Genomic DNA, 6,000 nt, shown 5'->3' with positions numbered 1-6,000 from the left:
TAGGGAGTCCTAGGGCTCTATGTGCAGAAGGCACCCTGCCAGGATAGCTGAAGTTGAAGTGGTTGTAAGTTGGGGTGTTCTTCTCTGTGCTCTCTGGTGGGCAGCTAGAGCTATGGCAGTGTGCAGGCTGGGAGGTTCTGGGGCTCTCCATGCAGACAGCACTATGGAAGGACAGTTGAAGCTGAAGTGAGTACAAGCCTAGGGACCCCAGGGCTCTGTCTGCAGAGGGTGCCCTGGCAGGACTACTAAGCTGAAGCAGACATGAGTTTCTATGGTCCCTTGGCTCTTCACATAGAAGCTATCCTTCCAGGGTAGCTGATAATGAAGTGGTGCAAGCTGGGATGTTCTGGTGCTGTATGCACATAGGGCACCTTGGCAGGATAGCTGAAGGGAGTGTAAACTAAGGTGTTCCAGGACTCTCTGCACAAAGGTGCCCCAGGAGGGTGGCTGGAGCCAAGGGGTGCAGGCTAGGGATCCTGCAGCACTCTGCACAGGAAGCACCCTGGAAGGACAGTTAAAGCTGCAATGGGTATGGGCCAGTTTATCCCCTTGGCTCTCCATTCAAAGTGTACCCTGACAGGACAGTTCAAGATGACATGGATAAGAGCTAGGGTGTCCCAGAGTCCCCAGTGCAGGGGGTGCCCTGGTGGAGTGGCTGGAACTGATGGAGGCACAGACTGGGGGGTGGTCTTGGGTACTCCACATAGGGGGCACCTTTGTGGGGTTACCGGAGTCAAGGCTGGAATTATCAGCTGGGAAGTCCAGGAAGATTCTGCACTGAGAAAGCCCTAGCAAGCTGGCTGAAGCTCAAGTGGTGCGGGCATGGAGTGTTCTAGGGTGCTTTGCCTCTGTGTCACCTTGGTGCAAATGCTGCAGCTATAGTGAGTGCTGACTAGGGGTGTCCCAGTGTGTCACAACCTGTAGCCACCTTGGTGGCACAGTTAGCAAGCACCGGGTCCCCCAGCCCATACCAGCCCTAAGGCAGCAGGTTGTTTAGGGCACCTAGACCCTGCTTCAGTTCAGGTTATTTAGGGAGAGGGGGAGTATAAACCATGGTTCTCACCAGCCCCTCTGACTTACAGAAAGTTCCAACAGCCTCCTCTGCTGCTTGGTAGAGTTCTAGGGCTGGGTCTTTTATATGCTAGTTGCTTTGAACTGTACTTCTATTTTGTGGCCCTGAGTGTAAAGGGCTGGGGTGGGCTAGGGGACCTGGGGCTCACTGAGGCAGCAGTGAGATCCTGCACCAGTCTCCATTCTTGAGATGGAGGTGGAGTGTCAACTGGTTGGCATTCACCAACTCAGATCCTCCAACCCAGAGAGAGTTCCAGTGGCTCCTCTGGCCACTTGGTAGAGCCCCAGGGTTGGATCTTTTATATACTAGTTGTTCTTTTAAACCATGCTTTTTTTTTCTATGCCCCAAGGCAGATGAATCTGTTCACAGTCCCTCAATATTATCCCTGACACTGCAGTTCACAGCTTCAGGGATGGGCATTCCCTTCATGACCCTGTCTCTGTCTATGCAGAAGCTGTTCAGTCAGCCCTCAGTTCTTCAGGATAAACTGCTGTATAAATAAATGTAAATTTGGTGTGTTTATGGAGGAAGTGAGTTCAAGGTCTTCCTACATGGCCATCTTGGACCAGAAGCCCAAAGTTGGTTATTTTCATGTGAAAAGGTCATGGAAACATTTCACTTTTTCCCAGAACTTCATGATTACTCCTGGCAGTTTTTTATGACTCCTAGATGTTTGTTGATCTCATCCCTAGTTGATTTTACACTAAGTATAATAATTCTTTGGTGGACCAGTCATGAATCTATTGCAGACAGCAGAAACTATTCTAGTTATTTTAAACACAGTATGATTTAATACAGAGGATTATATGTTTACAAAATAGTTGGAAGGTCTAGAACAGACAATGAGTAGGGCATCCAGAGATGTCTCCCAGAACAATACAGAAGACCTAGGCTGTCAAGAGGGCTGGCTGTTCTTGCTACAATCTTTGCCCTCTGTTATCTGAAAAATACCACCACATTAACCATAAGACTTGAGCCAAGAGAATGATCCAGAGCACTGTGTACCTATCAGATCCCCTCTAGCAAAATAGAAGCTTCTTCTACTACTGCCTCTCTGCCCCATTAAACTTACCCAAATTCAAGTCTCTTATGAGTACACTGTAACCAAAAATGTAAAGAAGTCTAGGACTTTTTTGTATTTAAAAACTAATCAAAAGTTAAACTACTCATAAATATAAATGATATCCATGGTAAAAATATTCAGGCTATTAAAAAACGTTCTCATTTCTCAAATATCTCTTCCAGCTCCACTCCCATCATGTTGCTTACTATTTCACTAAAACAAGAAGAGAACTGCTCAAGTCCATACCACTACATCTACCCATATACCTGCATCTGGGACCATGTTCCCTTTCATCTCTCTTGAAACTGGGTCGCTTGGTACTGCTTCTACAAAAGTCAACTCCCTGATCTATGCATCAGAATCCATCCTCTCTGCTACTAAAGGCAATTATTCTGGTAATTATTTTTTCTCTCTTTTGCACCATTAACTTTTTCTTCCCAATTGGATTCTTCTTCTAGGTACATAATCACATTTCTTTCATATTAAAGAAAACTTCACTGCCTTTTCCCCTCTAATCTCATTTCCCCCTTCTTTTTTACAGCAAAGCTCCTCAAACATTGTTTAGATTTAAAAATTAGTAGACTTTTCCTGTGTGATTTTAGGTTTACAGAAAAGTTGAGCAGGAAATAGAGTTCTCATACACCTTCTGCCCACCACTATACATACATATGCTCCCCTGTTAATATTTTTTAATGTTTATTCATTTGAGAGAGAGAGGGAGACAGAACCTGAAGCAGGCTCCAGGTTCTGTCAGTGCAGAGCCTGTGAGATCATCACCTGAGCCGAAGTTGATTTCTTAACGGACTGAGCCACCCAGGCGCCCCCCCCCCCCATTAATATTTTGCATTAGTGTAGTGCCTCTAAGTGACGTTTGACATAGTGCATCACTGCCTTATCAAAAGTCTTCACTTTCATAGTCTCGCCTCCACTTAGCCAGCTGTTCCTCATTCTTCTTTGGGAGTTTCTCCTTAGCTACCAAGCTTCCTTGGTTTTGAATTCCATCTAAGAAATATTGATAACTTCTCATTATATCTTTCTCATAAACTCTCAGCTCCTCTACCCAGAAGCCTTATGCCACTGCCACAGCTCTACTTTCGTGTTTTAATATCACCTCACATATAACATTCCAGACTGATCCCTAATCTTCCTTCATCACAACCTCCCTCCTATCCCACACCCCAACCTAGAAAACTATAATTCCATCTTTTCAGTCTCTGGTCCAAAGTCTTGGATTCATAGTATTTTAGAAATATTTTCTCTTAGATTGGAAATAGAATATATTAACAAGTCTGGATTACTTTTATGACAATAAAATTACCGATTTAGGTCATCTCTCCCTCAAATTCTGCCAGCTAGGCCCAAACCATCATCTCTTGCTTACATTAAGGCTGTAGCCTTTTCACTGGTCTCACTTATGCTCATGTTCTATTGTAGTTTTTTTCTCAGAATGATCTGGTTAAAATATGTATCATATCTCTCCTCTTATTAAGATACACAACACCCAAAAACCAAATAATACAGTTAAGAAATGGGCAGAAGATATGAATAGCCATTTTTCCAAAGACAACATCCAGATGGCTAAAAGACACATGAAAAGATACACAACATCACTCATCATCAGGCAGATATAAATCAAAACTACAATGAGATATTACCTCGCACCTGTCAGAATGGCTAAAGTTAACACAAGAAACAACAGATGTTATTAAGGATGCAGAGGAGAACCTGTTTATACTGTTGGTAGGAATGCAAACTGGTATAGCCATTCTGGAAGACAGTATGAAGATCCCTCAAAAAGTTGAAAATAGAGCTACCCTACAATCCAGCAGTTGCACTACTAGGTATTTACCCAAAGGATACACAAACACTGATTCAAAGGGACACATGCACCCCAATGTTTATAGCCAAATTATGGAAAGAGCCCAAATGTCCATTGATGATTGGAAAAGAAGATGTGGAATACATAGGGGTGTGTGTGTGTGCATGCATCTAGCTATAATGTATTATGTTAAGCAAAACCAATCAGAGAAAAGACAAATACCATATGATTTACAGATGAACATAGGGGAAGGAGAAAAAAAAGAGAGAGGGGGGCAAACCCTAAGTTAAGTTCTCTCTTAACTATAGAGAACTGAGGGTTGATACAGGGTGGTGGGTGGGGGATGGACTAAATGAGTAATGGGTATTAAGGAGGGTACTTGTGTTGAGCACTGGTATGTTACCATATATGTTACTATATTACATATAGTATTATACTATATGTTAACTAACTAGAATTTAAATAAAAACTTGAAACAAAGATCTTCAATGACTTCTTAAAGAGCTAAAAGTTGTTCCTTTTTACTTATAAAGTCCATATGACCCTGTATGCATGCCCCAATTCCTACGCCTTTTCACTTTCTGATCTCTTATCCCACTACATCCCATTTCACTGACTCTGTTCAGCCTAACTGGTCTCTTGACCTTGAACATGCTAGGCTACTCCCTCCTTAGGACCTCTGACTTGTTTCCTCTGTCTGGAATGTGCTTTCCCAAGATACTGGCATGACTCACTTCATAATTTCTTTCAGACCTTCCCACAAATGTCACCTTCCATGTGAAATCTTCCTGACTACCATATTGAAATTTGCAATCCATTTCCACAATACTCTGTATCCCCCTTCTGTGCACTACTTTTTTTCATAGCACTTATTATTTTTTAACATGACCTATGTCCCATATACTTATTTTATTCTTTCTTCATGATGCTATATAACATCCATGAAAGCACAGATTTGTTTGTTACTATTGTAACAAAGAAGGTGCCTGTAAATATTTTTTAAATAAATGAATTAAAGAATGTGAAAGTTAAATACTCAGAAATACCTAATATTAAAATTTTGTCAGTTTACATATATAAATAAGTTACTATTTTGTTAAAATTGGGTCATATTATATTCGGAGTTTAAAACTTGTTCTTTTCTCTTAATATTACAGTTATATTTCAAAGAAGTACATACAGATCACAATACTCTTTAACAATGTATTATTTATCATTTTTGATATTTAATCTCTGCCTTTCTAAGTTTAGATTTTTGCTATTTTAAGCTAAGTTCATATAAAAATGTTTTAGTGGCATTTGGGTGACTCAGTCGATTGTGTCTGACTTCGGCTCAAGTCATGATCCCACAGTTTGAGTTCGAGCCCCACATCAGGCTCTGTGCTAAGAGCTCAGAGCCTGCTTCTGATTCTGTCTCCCACTCTTTCTGCCCCTAGCCCACTCACACACTCTCCCTCTTAAAAATAAACATTAAAAAATTTTTTTAATTGTTTTAAATACAACTTTTCACAATTATTTAATTATTTTCTGGGAATAAATTTTTAGAAGCACAATTATTAGATCACAAGGTATAAACACTGATATATACATAGAAATTCTATCAATTTAATTTTCCACCAAAATATATGAAATTATCTGCCCTCATTATTTCTAACACCAGTATTTGTTCTCTTTTAAAGATCTGCATTTAGAAAAGATCAAAGTATTATATCTAGTAGAGGTTTCTATTTTAACTATTGCAAACAGTGTTTATTGATTATATTTTTTCATGTATTCAATTTTCATATGAATTGCTCACTTTTAAAAATAGTTGTGCTCATTTTATCCATACGATTTGTAACACTATTGCCATATGAAGTGAATAAACTCTGTCATTTATATTTAAAGCTTTTAACCAGTTCTCAAAACCAGGATTTCTGGTTCTGATTGAGATGGAGAGGCAGGAATTGAATTTACCCTCCTGCTTAGAGCAACAGAAAAAAAATACACCAAAAAGATTTCAAGACACTGAACATCAGGCAACAAATGGTAAAACCAAAAACCAAA

This window comes from Prionailurus viverrinus, chromosome B3, assembly GCF_022837055.1.
Source record: "Prionailurus viverrinus isolate Anna chromosome B3, UM_Priviv_1.0, whole genome shotgun sequence".
Taxonomy (NCBI): domain Eukaryota; kingdom Metazoa; phylum Chordata; class Mammalia; order Carnivora; family Felidae; genus Prionailurus; species Prionailurus viverrinus.
The sequence above is the reverse complement of the archived record's forward strand: the minus strand, read 5'-3'. Positions refer to the sequence as shown.